The 16,407-nt window shown below is 37.0% G+C and overlaps 1 pseudogene; it reads right to left on the reverse strand.

Annotated features, from left to right (window-relative positions):
* The window catches only part of LOC150107647 (metabotropic glutamate receptor 4-like), a 461,121-nt pseudogene that overhangs the window by 29,619 nt on the left and 415,095 nt on the right, over positions 1-16,407 (reverse strand).

Raw genomic sequence — 16,407 nt, forward strand, 5'->3', positions numbered from 1 at the left:
GCATGAGAATGAAGAAGAAAGAAACGAGTACAAAAGAAAATATTTAAGTTGCTGACTTCGTTAATAATATCAATAGGAATTGGTCAAAATCATCATTTTCACCCATTTTAGTTATGCATTCCTAAATATTCTTCTATTTAAATATGCACGGGCAATATTTGTATCGTATGTCTAACGGATACCTCATGTTAATGTAAAGGATGTGACTGTGTTATTATAATAGTATCTGACGAACTAAGTACAGCTAAAAAAGATGCACCGCAATATGTGGATAATACATACAATTTCGACTTATGTATTATTCAAGAGCAATTCATGGCCTGTCACTGACAGAAGAAAAGTTTTAACTTAATGTGATAAAAATCCCTTATTATTTAACAGCCAGTATGCGAAACTCTAAGATCGAAAACTACGATCTAAGAGTTTCATGCCGACGAACTATCGGCAAATCCAAGCGTAAGTGACCACTGGAAGTACCACACCAAGGCAACTCGAAGCAAAGGTGGAGCAATATCCCTCACTATCCTTGATATTTTCTCATAATACGAAATCAAACAGCTCCTAGGAGATGTAATACTGCTTTACATTATGAGGAGAGGTCACTACCCAGACCGGTTTCAACCTTATGTATAGGTGAAGCTGGCTCTAAAAATAAGACAATCCCGAAAGATTGCCCAACTCAGCATTGTTCCACTCGATGACAGGCTCACCCCACCACCAAGCAGAGCCATAATCTCAGCGGTGGCCCCACTCAGAGATAGGCAGAAACCTACCTCCAAGTGGAGCCTCTCAAAGCCAGATCCGCCCCACACCGGTTTCCACCCTCATTGGGGTCTCCTCAGTGAGTAGGTAGACCTGGATGATGGATGATATCAAAGTAGGACGCAGGACGCGGGACATATATGACGCAGAGGGTGAAGCATGACGCTTTTCATATTCCCTGTTGTCGGTTTCGGGAGCAGTGATGGGAGAGATTTGTGAGCTATTTTAGCTCGCCCTGAGTGGGCAGAAGTGGTTATTCGTCGTTGAGTGTTAGGATGGCTTTCGGTCTCTTATGTTTCCAGTGGTCATTACCGTCATAGTTTCCGGCTTGCTGTATTAGTTGGTTTGGATGCGTAGATGTCTTCATAAAGAATTTTTCTGCTAGGGAGCGTAGTAGTGGAGAGATGTAGGGGATATTTATGTCCCGGTGGATCTGGGCGTTCCTGATGAACCACGGGGCGTCCAGTATCATTCGCAGGCACTTGTTCTGTAGTCTTTGTAGCTTGAGGATGTTTGTCTTGGAGGTATGGCTCCAGGATGGGGAGGCGTATATAACTGTGGGATGGATCACTGTCTTGTACAGTAGAATTTTGTTTCTTGAGCTTAGTTTGCTGTGTATGTTGATTAAGGGGTATAGCTGGGCGATAACTTTTGAAGCTTTGGTGCATATGCTCTTGATGTGGCTGTTGAAGCATAATCGCTTATCGAGAGTTATTCCGAGGTATTTTGCTTCAGTTTTCCAGGGAATTTGGAGTTGAGTAGGGTGATGTCTCCTTTGGGGGATGCTCATCTTCTTGTGAAGAGTATCGTTTTGCTTTTCTGGGGGTTTAATTGTAGTTTAATCGCCAGTCTTTAAACCATTTTTCCAGATTCAAGATGGCGTCTTGTAGTTTTTTGGTAACGAGATATGGTTGGCGAGATCTGGCTAGAATAGCCGTATCATCTGCATAAAGGGCGATGGTGGATGTGAGAGAATTTTGAGGGATGTCTGCCATATAGATGTTGAACAGGATCGAGGCTAGCAGTGACCTTGAGGAACTCCAGCGAGGATTTTCCGTTGGGTTGAGACTGTTTCATTGATTTTGACTTGTATCCTCCTGTTGGAGAGGTATGATTTGATCAGGTGTATCATGTTTAGTGGAAGGTTAGCGATGATAAGTTTGTAGAGGAGGCCTTGGTGCCAGATCTTATCGAAGACCTTTGAGATGTCTAGGAAGACGGTTCCAGTGTGTTGATTCCAATTAAATCCTGTGGTGATGTATTCCACCAGTCTATAGATCTGTTGGGTGGTGCTGTGATTTTGACGGAAGCCAAGTTGTTCTTGTGGAATGATATTTAGTTGGTTGATATGATCTTGGAGTCTGATGAGGATGATTTTCTCAGCTATTTTCCCTAAATTGGACAGCAGGCTGATGGGACGGTAATTTTCAGGTAGTCATGGGTCTTTGCCTGGTTTGTGAATTGGGATGATGTCAGCTATTTTCCATGACTGAAGGAAGTGCTGCCATTTGAGGATGGAGTTTATGATGTTTGCCAGATGTGCTATGGCTTTGTGTGGTAGTGCCTTGATGACTTGGTTAGTGATGCCGTCAGGACCTGGGGCTTTTTTGATCTTGAGATGGTTGATGAGGCCGATTATTTCGGTAGGTGAGGTAGGGCTTGGATTGACATCGGAACGATTTACTGTGAACCTGACTTTACGATGGATCCTATATACATGGCTGATGTTTAGGTTCTCATATGCAGGACTGCATTGTTTCTCTAGGTTTCTTGCTAAGGCTTCGGCTTTGTCAGCATCTGTGTATGCAAAGTGCTGTTCTGCTTACAGAGGGGGAGGGATTTGCGCTTGTTCCTGAGGTTTTTTAGGAATTTCCATATGGAATGATCTGCTGTGGAGATGGAGGTGAGCTTGTTGTGAGCTGTCCCATTGTTGGTTCCTATGGTTCTGGAGAGCTTCTCGGACAGATCTGTTTAATCTGTTGAGGGCTGTTTTGTCCTGGGGAGCACGAGTGTTGTGATATCTTTTTCTTTGTCTGTTTTGTTTCCTTATTATGTCCATGATTTCTTTCGGGAGACGATTTTGTTTGTGATTAATTGTGGATACTGTGGCTGCTGTTATGGCTTTATTAATTTAACTGGTGAGGTTCTTTATTGCCGTGTCTATTTCTTCCTTGGCTTTTATATGGGGAACCGGACCAATGTGTTCTGGTAGCACTGGTCCGACGAGGCTCTTTTTTTTAGTGGTTCTGTTGTGATTTTCAGAGCACAGATCGTTGTTATGTTGTATATGTTCTTGTGTGTTTTGGGTATCTCAACGAGTATTAGGGGCATTGGACTCTTGCCAGCCCGTAGCATTCTGCTAACCTTGACAGGAGAGATGGAGGCAGAGGTCTTCAGTAATTTCATCTGTGCAAATGTTTTCTGTTACTCCCCTGAGTACAACTTTTAGGTTTTTCTCCGACTTCAGTGAGTAAGTATGATATATAATATTTGACTCATCCATGATTTTTGTGAGGAGTCTGTAGTCGCCTACTGTGGCAGGCTGGATTTTACTCCGTCGTCTACGTTTTTTGCCTATGAATAGTCAATTTGATGGTTTTGCATAATAGGGCTAAGGGCCGTCCAACGTTCTTTTCCCCGTAGAACAATTGGAGGAACTTTTTCGTTGTTGGGTGTGGGGAGGTCAGTGTTGGGGTTATCTTCTTCCATCCCCTCGTTTATCTGAGTCACCGCTGTTTTACATTTTTTCCAAGCATGAGTTTCTGTATCATGTTTTGGAGTGGAAGCAGAGATTATCAGGTTCATCTTCCCTTCTTCCCCTGATGTTGAGTTGTCCCCTTCTGTGGAGTCGTCTGTCGCTGAATATAGGTTTAGAAACCATGGCCACTCTACCTCAAATTTCTTCAACAGTTTATTGAGGGGGTCGAGCGCCAGCTTCTTATCCAACGATTGGATAAAGTCATCGGGACTTAAATTGTTCATGTTTAAAATATTCAAATATATGCTTACCTGAGCTGGATCTCAAGGACTTCCGTATATCGTATAAACACAAAATACATCACACTAAAGGACTATCGTGAGACCGCAATCAACACTCAAAACACACTCGAATGAGAATGAACATCGCGACTTGGAAATATAGACTTTACGGCGAATTCTCATGAGAAACGAAGTCTTTACATGTTCCCACAGTAGCTATAAGACCAAATATCACCACTGAATAACATCTAACTTACGGTACGAAATCACTTGCCATGATATCAAAGTCCTTATAAGGACTGGCTTAAAGGGGCGAAGCAAGAATGCTTTTCATCTTCCCCGTTATCTGTAGAGGACAGTGTAGGGATAAGGTGTTATTGAGCTATTAAAGCCCTGATCATGGCAAGAGGGTAACAGCAATTGTCAAGCCTCAATTGGAACTTCATTGGCTACAGCATTGCCATCCATTACCCTCCAAGGGTATACTGATCACCCACGATATCAAAGTCTAAGTGAAAAGAACTTACATATCTTCGCTATACGAATGCCAGAAAGGTGTGCCCATATATTATATTATAACAAAGATGAAAAGCCAAACAGCTATTTTTTTTTCTGGGAAATTAATTAAATTAAGTGGATAAAAATCCCTTATTATTTTACAGCGAGTTCTAGCTACTCACTAATGACACCTCAAAAAAAAGTTGAAACCGGTCTTGGTAGTGACCTATCCTCATAATGTAAAGGAATATCACATCTCCTAGGAGCTGTGTGATTTTACATTATGAGAAAATATTAAGGATAGTGAGGGAGCTTGCTCCACCTTTGCTTCGAGTTGCCTTGGTGTGGTACTACCAGGTGGTCACTTACGCTTGGATTCGCCAATAGTTCGTCGGCATGAAACTCTTAAATCGTAGTTTTCGATCTTAGAGTTTCGCATACTGGCGGTAAAATAATAAGGGATTTTTATCCCCTTAATTTAATTATCTACGCCAGAAAAAAAAAAAAAAAATAGCCGTTTGGCTTTTCATCTACGCATTTGTTTTATCCATATTTCAGTTTAATTAAGCTCTTTGTTAAAAAAAACAACAACTCAGTTTTATGCCATCATTTAATAATATTATACCTGTGCAACTTAATTGCAGGAAATAATCGCATAAGGGCAGCATTGTTTATTTATTTATGAATAAGGACAATTACTAAAAGAGCAGTCATCTTAAGCAGGGGTATAGTTATTTGTCAGGTTTTAAATATATAATTTAAAATGTTATTGCAATAGAATGCAATAAATTAGAAGCTTCACTTTTTTTTTAAGAAATATGAATCCGCCTCTTTGTATTTTAGCATTTCTGTCTTAAAAGTAGTACTTTCTACCTGGACATTTTCAATTATCAGCGCATTATTCCAAGAAGACTAACAGATACATTCAAATTACTTTTATGTGAGATACATTCAAATTACTTATATTCCACCCAGTGGCGGAGTAAGGATATTTGGGGCCCCTAGGCAAATTATATTTGGGCACCCCCGAAAAATAACAATAATAAAAAAGAATTTTAAAAAATCGATTTACAGGCTCAAGAATAGCAAATATAATACTACGCTAAAGGTTATAGTAAAAGTGAAACGAAACTAAAGGATAAAGGTTACAGTTACCAAAAAAGGGGGCAAGGTTGGTGTTTAAAGCATTATTCGAAGAAATAAGTAAAAAATAACCGAAATTGAATTATATAATAATTTTTGTACAAAGTACAATTAGAAAAAGTACCAGAATTACTGACATGCAAGACCATGTTTTCTCGTTGTTTTGAAGAGAGAATTCCTGGAGAGAATAGAAATGTTAATGTGAAGTGTTCTAGCATCTGAGGCTATAAAATTGAAATGAAAAGAAACTATCAGGAAATTTAGTTTTAGTTAAAAATATTCACGTATATGCCAGTAGGTAAAGCGCGCGCGCCCGCGTATGTGTGTGTGGGCACGAGTGTGCAAAGATGATGTTTCAAGAACTATGGTTGAGTCCATTTATGGTATAGATCAGGGGTTGGAAACTTTTTCAGATGCGGGGTCCACATTCAACTTTTATTTTTAATAATCGGGCCGCAAGCGTTTAATTAATAGAAAATAGTGAGTGAAAAAAAATATAGTACTTAATCATCATCATCATCAAAAACAACCATGGGTCCAATGCCCGTAGGTGTCTGCTGCCATCTTGATATGATTCTTCCATTGCATTCTGTTTTGTGTAAGATAACTCAGTTTGTGTACAGAGTTTCCGCACCATTTGACGATGTCATCGCCCAATTTCTCTGTTTGGTCTTCCCTTCAATTATTCCAAACAGCAACGTTTTTAGTTTTCTCTCATCATTCATTCTACATATATGGCCAAATAGATGTGGTTTACTTTTGATTATTTTCTGGATCAGGTTTTCTTTTGGTTGTATTCGTCTGTAGATTTCCTCATTGTTCACTTTCTGTATCCAGCTTATTTTCATGATCTTTCTATAGCACTTCCTCTCAGATGCCAATATCCTCCTTTTAGATTCTCTCAGAAGAACCCAGGCCTCGCATCCATAGAGCATGCTGATGAAGATAAAGGTTTCTGCAATGCGCAGTTTAATTTGCAACTTTATAGCTCAGCTCTTATATATTTTGTCCATGGCTTTTAAAATAGTTGTTGCTCTGGCTATTCTAATTTTTATCTCTTTTTTGGGGTCCAAGTCATGCGTCATGTGGCATCCAAGATATGTGAAGTGTTCCACATTTTCCAGTTGAAATCTGTCTATCGTAACTCTGTTCAATAATTCCTGTTGTCCGAATATCATTGTTTTAGTTTTTTCATAGTTGACATTTAGTCTATATCTTTTTCTTTCTGTGTATAGTGTTTGCAATGTCTGTTCCAGCCTTGCTACGTCTTCTTCAATCAGGACGATGTCATCTACAAAACGGAGGTAGATTATTCTCATGCCATATATTGAAATGCCTCCACCTTCTTCTTTAATTTCATCTAGTGTTCTTCCCAGATGCGTGATGAAGATGATTGGTGATATTGGGTCCCCTTGTCTTGTGCCTTGACTAGCGGCAAACTAATCTCCAGTCTCACCTGCTATCCTGAATTTTGCTTGTGCTTGGCTGTTTATATCTTTCAGCAGGCGGATCAATTTATTGTCCACACCATAGAATTTCAAGACAGTCCATGTTATATTTTGGTCAGTATTATCAAATGCTTTTTGGAAGTCCACGAAACAGCAATATATCGTGTTGTTCTTTCTTCGAGCTTTCTCTGCTATTAGTCTTAGTGCAAGTATTTGTTGCACTGTACTTCGATCTTGTCGAAATCCGACTTGCTCATCCGGAAGATGTGCCTCCATATGCCCCTTCAGGCGTTCTGTTAGTATTTTCATTAGCATGTACTTAAGTACTTAAGTACTTAAAATAATTAAGTTATCAATTTTTATTATATTAATCTTAAACACAGAAATATTTAAAGTACGAGATATGAAACAAGAATGATAATGAAATCAATGAAAAATTATTATCACGTAAAAACAAAGTAATATAGTTTATGCATCACAATATGTGTGTCTCTGTGATTAATGTTACTTTTGTAGTTGTTTTCCCTTAGCCAAATTATCTAGATGCACTTGATAACCTAAGATGAAAATTCGAATCGAAGTATGCAAATATTCATCAGTTAGTAGAGAAGAAAATTTATTTTTTTTTTAAAACTCATGGCAGAAAATGCTTGTTCGCAAATGTATGTGCTTCCAAATGCGACTATCATCGTCTTTGCGAAAATGATTAAACTTTCAAATTTTTTTGTCAGCATCGATACATTTGGATATTTTCTAACGAAAATGAGTTCTTTAATGTTTCATTGTGTTGTAATTCCAAAACCTTTGTCTATAGTCGGTTTGTTACGTCAATAATGTCGTCATTGAAAGGGAGCAAAAACAATCGCATTTCGATTCTATTTTTATGAAAATCCACAAATCTTGTTGAACATTCCGTTTGTAAATCTTCAATAAGTTTCCTTTTGTGTTTACCATCCAACTGTAGATGCAGATTTGTAACATATATAACGATGTAGATTTTTTCCCATCATATATTTCTTCAACAGACATAATTTGCCTTCAAAAGCTTTTATGTCAGAAAACAGTTCTGCTAGTAATTTACCTTGGCCCTGCAGGGTCAAATTAAGTTCGTTATAGTAGTTGTAATGTCTAGCATAAATGCAAGAGAGATAATCCATTTTTTATCCGATAGTTGTGGGACTGTAATTTCGTGTTCGGTTATGAAAATATCTATTTCTTCACGTAAATTAAAATCTTTTTAGCACAGCACCTATAATTAACCATCCAACAGTTGAGTAGCAGATAGCATTCTGTTGTGTGTCCATAACTACTTTTCTTGATGATAAAATTTTACGGCCACATGCCATGTAAGTATGATCAACCTTTTATGAGTCGCCAAAAATGCACGTTTGGGCAGCATGCGGCTCGCAGGCCGCGGGTTGCCGACCCCTGGTATGAAGAAAAAGAAAAAAAAATGAACACAAGGATCAATTCAGTCACGAAAGGCAATATATATTCATTGTTTATTAGTTTGTTATTTTCTTAAAAGAAATTTAAGTCATTATATTTCAAATTTTATCGTGCATAAACGTAAACTAAATATAATAAATAATTTTATTCACTTAGTATGGTCGAATTACTGGATTTTATTCTTCATCTGTTCATGATAATAGATATTTTATTGGTTGTGGATAAAACAGTAAGTCTTTCCAAATGTCTTGAATATTACGCTACCCAAAAATATCGCACAGGTTCGACCAACCCATTTCACAGCTTGTATCTTCGTAGATATATAATTGGCAAGGAGATCTACTGAGAGCCGAGAGTGATGGAATACGTATTGCTGGCGACCGATTACATAAGTTTCCATGTGGTGAAATTGACTTTAGTTCATTTTTCTCTATTGTTTTCGACAAGAGAGAGAGAGATGAGTGCAGTGTTTGATGACATACTTTTTATTTCCTTTCTTTGGAAAGACCTGTGGATATAGGCTAATTTCCTTGCTCAAGGGTAGATGCCAGATGAGAATGAAAGGGTGTAAAGAAGATCCAGATGAGTGTTAGTTCTGGATCAAAAGGAGCATATTGTTGAGCACAATTAATTCTTTGGAATTCATTGGAATCGAAGCTATTCAGGAATATTCTTCTGATGTATTTGGATTGAATTCTGGAGAACACATGAAATCTGCGGTTCTCTGTAAGGAGTGTGGGTGTACAGGAAGGGAGAAGAATGATGTTAGGAGGTCATCCTCAACTCTAAGTGATGTAAAAGCGGTGGGAAAAATGGAGAGATATAGCTGCGTCTAATGACGGTGAACCAGGAGTCTTGACTCTCGTTTGAGCAAGCGATACGTTTTCTGCAACCTTTCGAAGTCATTCGACTTTGTTGATGGATTTTTGTGGCTGTTACATAATCACTTGTAGGCTGAGTGGGATGTTAAACATTTGATTTCAAGCTACTTGCGATATGGGGAATTCATTTCTTAGAAGGCCTCGGATACTTTTGTAAAGCCACAGTTTATAAGGGGGAGGGTGAATGTCTTCAATTTAATGAGAATTATTTCAGTTATTCACTAGAATCAATTGCCTTCTCCGAAGAGCGAACGCAGCAGCAGCCATTTCAAGAAAAGTTTGTTGTATAATGAAACCTGTGTAGCATTCATGAAACATTCACACGTAAACACAGTAATAAGATTTTGTAATAAGTAAATATTTCGTCCTAAGTATCAGAGGACATCTTCAGTACAGTTAACTCAAACAATACTAGGAATCACAGTTAAGGCACATGCTTACAGTGGAATCCCTCTATGCGTGCAGTAGCGTGTTATGGAATTAAATTAAAATATATCTGAAAAAAAAAGAGATTAAATTAAAATGAGATAACATATAATAAAATTATTTTACACAATTTAGGATGACAATTTCTCAAACTTTTGGGATAGTAAGAACGTCATTACGGTTCAAATGGGGTCTGTGACATAGGGCTTCAGGACTTTCTTTATATAAACATGAACGTTTATATAAAGGTCGATGTAGTAGTTTGGTCTTTTTCCAATGGATTCTATTGTTTGGGTTTGCAATTCCGTGTTGTGCGAGGCCATATTTCTGCGGTTTGATAAGGGGGATATGCTGTTGATGTTCCGAAATGTATTTGTTAATGGATCTACCTGTCTGTCCATAGTAGGACAATTTACAGGGACAGGGGACCTATAACACGCTAGGTAGCATCAGAGGTGAGAGTTTTTCTTTAGGAGAAGGTACAATTGTAGATCTAGTTGATTGGTTGGTAGGTAGCAGCCAATTTATATTTCTTCATAATTTTTGAAAGACGTTCGGAGATGCCTTTGACATAAGGTATGGGAATCCTACGGGCTTGTTCTTATCTAGATTGATGTGTAGGGAAGTGACGGATGATTTTTTAAGTTGTGTTTGGATTGTACCCATTTTTTATTGCTGTATGTTTGATTATTTCGAATTCTTGGTTTAAAGATTCTTTTGGGGAGCAGAATCTGTGTGCTCTTACTAATAATTTAATGATTCCAAATTTTTGAGATGGATTATGAGCCGAAGAATTGTGAATGTAACGACCTGAAAATGTCGGCTTACGATGGACAGAAGTGGAGATGGGACGATCTTCTTTTCTTTGGATGTGTACATCCAGGAAAGAGATACCCTGTGGAGATTCTTTTTCTAGCGTGAATTTGATGCGAAGATGAAGAAGGTTGATTTTATCTAGAAACAAATGTAGTTCTTGTTTAGAATGACCCTAAACAGCAAAGATGTCATCGACATATCTTAGCCAGATGTTTGGTTTGGGATTAAACGTGAAAAGTTTTTCTTCAAGGTGTTTCTAGAAAAAAGGTGGGCTAGGTTTGGTAATAAGGGAGACCCTCATTGCTATTCCTTTCTCTTGCTTGTAATTTTTTTTCTCTTTCCAAATGAAATATCCATACGTAATAACAAATTTGAATAAATCAACAATATCGGATGGAAATTTTTGAGTTAGCAAGTCTATCATTTCCTTATGGGGATTATTAGTGAAGAGGGCGGCAATGTCGAAGCTAATTAGCATGTCAGTTTCCAACAGTTGAATGTCTTTTATTTTTGCATGAAACTTTGTGGAATTTTAATTGATGAGGTTGAGTGGTCTCTGAGAAGACGGAGAAGGTTAGATAAAAATCTTGATAATTTGTACGTCGGGCTCCTAACAGAATCCACGACGGCTCTGAATGGAACGTTATTCTTGTGAAGTTTGGGTAAACCGTATATTCTAGGTGGCCTAGCATAAGAAAGTGGTTTCATCTAGTAACTTGTTTAGTTTCTTGAGCTGTCTTTTCGTAGGATCATAATCACGTTGGGTGTATGTATTTCGATCTTGGATAATAAATTCATTTTTCGGTCATATGACTTGGTATCTAGGACAACAGCGGTATTTCCCTCGTCGGCTCTGGTGATGATTATGTTTCTATTACGTTTTAAGGAGGTACGAGTTTTCAATTCTGATGGTGGGATATTCAAGTCCGAAGGTTTGACATCATAGATTATTTTGCAATTTCGAAACGTAGTCTATTGACTTCAGTATTGGACAGATGGTCGATGTTTCTTTCAATGTTGTGTATAAAATATAAATATGAAATGCATTTAGGTGAAATGGAAAACTTATGACCTCTTGCTAGAGCATTTAATTCATATTCTGTTAGTGGACGGCTAGATAAGTTGACAACCCATTTTTTCGGTCGGTAATTTTTTTGGATCGAATTTAGAAAAGCAAGGTATTTTTTATATGTATTAATATTACTTTTTTCTCATGCTTTCATCGCTACATTTTTGAGACATTAATAATCAATCGTAGCAATTCGTGATTTAACGTACTAGATAATTCCGCTTCTAATTCTGTGATTTCTAATTATTTGTTGTCAGTTCGTGTTTAGAAACCGTAAGTGATTAAGCAATAAGGAATGGCTTGCTTTCTGATAAATTGTATGAGCACTTGTTGATTAGATCCTGTAGTTTAACAAACGTGGGAATGAGTTTATCGCGTCTGCACGTCTTTAAAAAAGAGATTCTGGCATCACGTAGCTTACCCTGTTTCAAATGAAGTTTGCCTAGTAAGTTTGTCTTCTGTGCTGTCAGTTCCCTGTGATGGAATAAGACTTTGTTGTATAATGAAACCTGTGAAGCATTCAGGACTAAACATACACACGTAACCACAGTAATAAGATTTTCTAATAAGTAAATATTTCGTCCTACCTATCAGAGGACATCTTCAGTACAATTAATTCAAACAATACAAGGAATCACATACAGTTAGGGCGTATGTTTACAATGGAATCCCTCTAAGCGTGCAGTAGCGTGTTATAGAATTAAGTTAAAATATATCTGAAAAAAAAAGAGATTACATTAAAATGAGATAATATACATATAAATTATTTTACACGATTTCCCAGCTTTAAGTATAGTATGGTCTTTAAGTACTGTCTTTTTCCAATTGATCCTATAGTTTGGGTTTTCAATTTCGTGTTATGCTATATATATTATATATGTTATATACGAGATATATATGTTATCTCATTTTAATGCACTGAAGATGCCCGAGGATCTATGATACTTATAAAGAAATATTTACTTATTACAAAATCTTATTACTGTGGTTACGTGCGTGTTTAGTTATTTCAAGAAAAGGAATAGTAGTGCTCACACGGATCATTCCATTTGAAACTAGTGTATTGCCAAAAACACGAGACTGAGAGTTGCTAGGGAAACGATTTTTGCAGAAAAAGAGAGTTGGATATTTATCAGGTGAACTGGTTAAGAAGAGACCAAGGATGTTGGGTGAGTAAAGAGGATTATTGATAACATTTCGGTTTGTGAGCGGATAGACAGATTGCGAAAGATTGTTGCTGATGGCAAATATCATGTGCAGATTGATCGATGGGATTAGAGAATATGAGCCAATTAGGACTGTGTGTTGTGAAGTCCCCCAGGAATATAACGTTCAATATTGCAGTGTTTACACTGGAGTAGATCAAGCTGCAGAGATAACGGAAAAAGTCAGAGTGGTTATCAGAATTTGAAGAGTGATAGAGGAAGAAAATGAATGCATCTGAGTGGGCGCAAGGAAATTTTGAGATAGATCAGTTGTAAAGAGGTTATTCAAAATTTGCCATATCCACTGTTATGAGATCAGATGTAATCACATACAACAAATACACAAGTTCTATTCGGTTGGTGGAAGGACCATGCAAAGCAGAAATGGCAAATAAGTGGTGACTAGGCATGACTGAAGATGTCATTTGAGGTTGTGTTAAAAATAACAGGTAGGTTTAGATAACCGAAAGGCCATTGGTGGTCCCAAATTCATACTTCCAATTTTTAAATATTTTAACTGCTTACGCTGTAGTTCCTGTAGTTCCCATCTTCAAAGATTAGCAATTTTCCTAATGTTATTTTTTGATCAGCTAATTACCTTAATGAATGAGAATTAAAATAACGTAAATTAAGAAATCGTTTATATATTCCTCATCGTGTTTAACTGAAATCTTCACCTCTTACTGATAATCGCCAGATAAGAGGTGAAGAGAAGTCGTAACGCCCTCTCTTGGCCTCATCTAAACTCATTCACTGTTTTTCTCTGGATAGTAAAACCGCAATTTCCAGTAGCGACCCAGAAACGTTCCTATAAAACTGACTCAGCTGAAAATCCTTCATACAGGTTCCTCTTAGATGAATTCAGGTAGTGTAAATCAAAGTAATTTACGATAATTGCTGGTAAATTATTATTATTATTATTTGGCACCTCCAGGGAGTCCAAGACTCATCGAGGGAGGGCACCTATTCTAGAGCTCTCCGTCTTCACCACTCAACATTATCATCTACACCGAACGCCATCTACTGCCCACCACCACCACCACTAGTATTTTCACAGACAATCACAAACATCCATGCCCACGATGGGGGGGGGGAGGTCGAACCTGCAGCCTTTTGGCTGGAGAGCGGGTACTCTAACCACTCGGCCAACCAGGCCGGCGTAATGTAATATTAATACTACATCACAAAGGTTTGATAATGAAAAGAGATTTCAAAGTAAATGTATCGAGAAACTGAGTAAAATTATCAACTATTCAAAATAAAAATGGACTGGTGTTGAGGTTTTATCAGATGAAAATTTTATTTGCTTAGGAAACCTCCATAATACTTAATCGGGGATTTATCGAATGACCAACAAAAAGGAAGATTAGTTAAATTAATGACTTTTCCACAAAAAGAAAGAAAAAAAAGAAGAACTCTGAGGTTAATTAATGTTTAAAGCGGCCCAAGACATGCGGCAAGAAACAATGAAGAAATAACAGATATTCTTCATGGCAGTCTAATCTGCTTTCTTTTTATCTTATTTCTACAGGATTTCAAAAGTTCATTAATAAACATATGCCTTTAGAATCACAAGAGTAAAATAAGTACTGTTTGTCAGTGTAAAGTATCAATCTATAAAAATGTTTCTTTCGAACAAAGGATAGCTCATACCGCAATGCAATTCAAGCAATAAACAGTTTTTTTTCTCATTATTTTCTTACTAATCTCAGCGACCTTGTAAGCTGTAAAAACTGAAAAAAGTAAAATATATTAATAGCGAAATATAAACTTGTATCATTAATTCATGGTAGAGTAGCAGTATAAAATAATGAAAGCAACTATGGAATAGTGCTTTCATTATTAAACTCTAGTTTATTAACCATTTCTTGGTTAAAGTGTTGTTTAGCTGTATCATGTGCTTCATTGCAATCAAAGGAATCTGGAATTTGTTAGTGTCCATCAGGAGCAATACTGTTACAAACAGACAAATGGTTAGGAGAATAAAAAGAATAAAATATAAGTAAGTGACAGGTATATTGATGATAAGTTATCAAAAAAACGAAATTATTTTTGAAAAGCAACGTCAGGCCATATAAAAATATCTGGCCATCTCTAAGTAGGCTGAAAATTCTCTATAACAATTTTTGATGTCCTCATGATTGCTCCTAATACATTGGAGATCCCAGATAATGTTTAATATTTCAAAATGGGGGATGATTTCAGTAGAAGCTTGACTTGTTTACAGATTTCACATAATGTGTATCCTATCTGTAACACGAGGAAGTTCGTGTTTTGTGAATATAATTGAATTTGTTGATATAACGTATTAGAAATTCTTTGGTGGAATAGACAAAAAGTCATAACAGTTCCCCTCATCCCTCCCAATTTCTTTGGTGTGGGTAAATGAATACTACTACCAGTATTTAAACATTAAAACCAAATGCCCATCAATTCAATAAACAGTTTCATTGATGACTGAACGTAATAGAAGCAGAAAGTTTTTTGTGTATTCTTTTGAGTTTTTCTGCTCTGAATTGCCCTGAACTAGGGCTTCCATCGATATCAATAGATTATCTGTTTATGTTTATGCACGTTCAAAATTATGAGAATGGATTACTTTAGACAAAGAAACTGTAGGAATACCAATTAAATGCTAGGAACAGAAATTTGCATACAAATAACTAGAAGTAATCTCCTTCAAAGTGCGATCCGGTAACTGTGTGTGGCGAACGATCGATTTCAGGACTTTGGGAGCGCATGTCACTCCCATATTGTTCTTTTAGTATATATAGATACGCCACGTTTTGAAATATTTCTCTTTGTGATTTCTTTTTAGTCTGGCGAACAAAGAAGATATCTCAAAGAAATAAATCTGAAGAATAAGGTGAAACGGGAACCACACTAGTTGCTCTCCTCGGCAAAGAATTCCTGCTTTCCCAGGATATCGTGATTTAGTACATTTTTGTTATGCAAAAATCCGATACCAGAAGATCATTTGTGAGGCTACTTACAAATGACTGCCGACAGAATATACTGGAAGAGATTTCTGTAAATTAATTCAATCTCTTGCCTTGAGAAAGAAAATTTTCGATGAAATAGACCTCGTCAAAGAAAGCGATCAGCGTTGCCTTGAAATTTGGTGGTAATGGTCTTTTTTTTTTTTATTCGCGTTGGTAACAGCATCGTTCAAGATGCCGATATATTTTCCCTCGTTTCGTGTATTACTAAATAAGAGCTGATAAAGTTTTCAGTGTAACCCACTGATTGCTTCTTCCGTACATCGATTTCATAATTACAAAAGAAACTATGTTTACACCTAAGATATGATCATTGAAGAATTGGTCTCTTAGCTGCTTTGGAAGATATTATCAAATATTGTATATAATGTTTTAGTAGCTTCTCTTATAAAAATTGTGTCCTAGATATTTTTGGTCAGATTTCATACATCGTTACATTGTGGATAACAAGAGAAAGACTGTGTTCTTGCAAAAGGAAGTTCTCTACAGTTTGAATTACATTCATTCTTTGCTACATAAGAACTTTTTTTCAGGATAGTTTGCTAGAGATCCCATAAAATAAGTAAAGGGGGATAACTTTACGAGTTGCTTTGGTGTGGCACTACCAAGTGGTTACTTACGCTTGGATCCGCCGACAATTCGTCGGCATGAAACGTTTAGATCGTAGTTTTCGATCTTAGTTTCGCATACTGGCTGAAAAACAATAAGGGATTTTTACCCTCCACTTTACTT

This window comes from Typopeltis vanoorti, chromosome 4, assembly GCF_054136105.1.
Source record: "Typopeltis vanoorti isolate ZY-2024b chromosome 4, IOZ_Tvanoo_1.0, whole genome shotgun sequence".
Classification (NCBI taxonomy): Eukaryota; Metazoa; Arthropoda; class Arachnida; order Uropygi; family Thelyphonidae; genus Typopeltis; species Typopeltis vanoorti.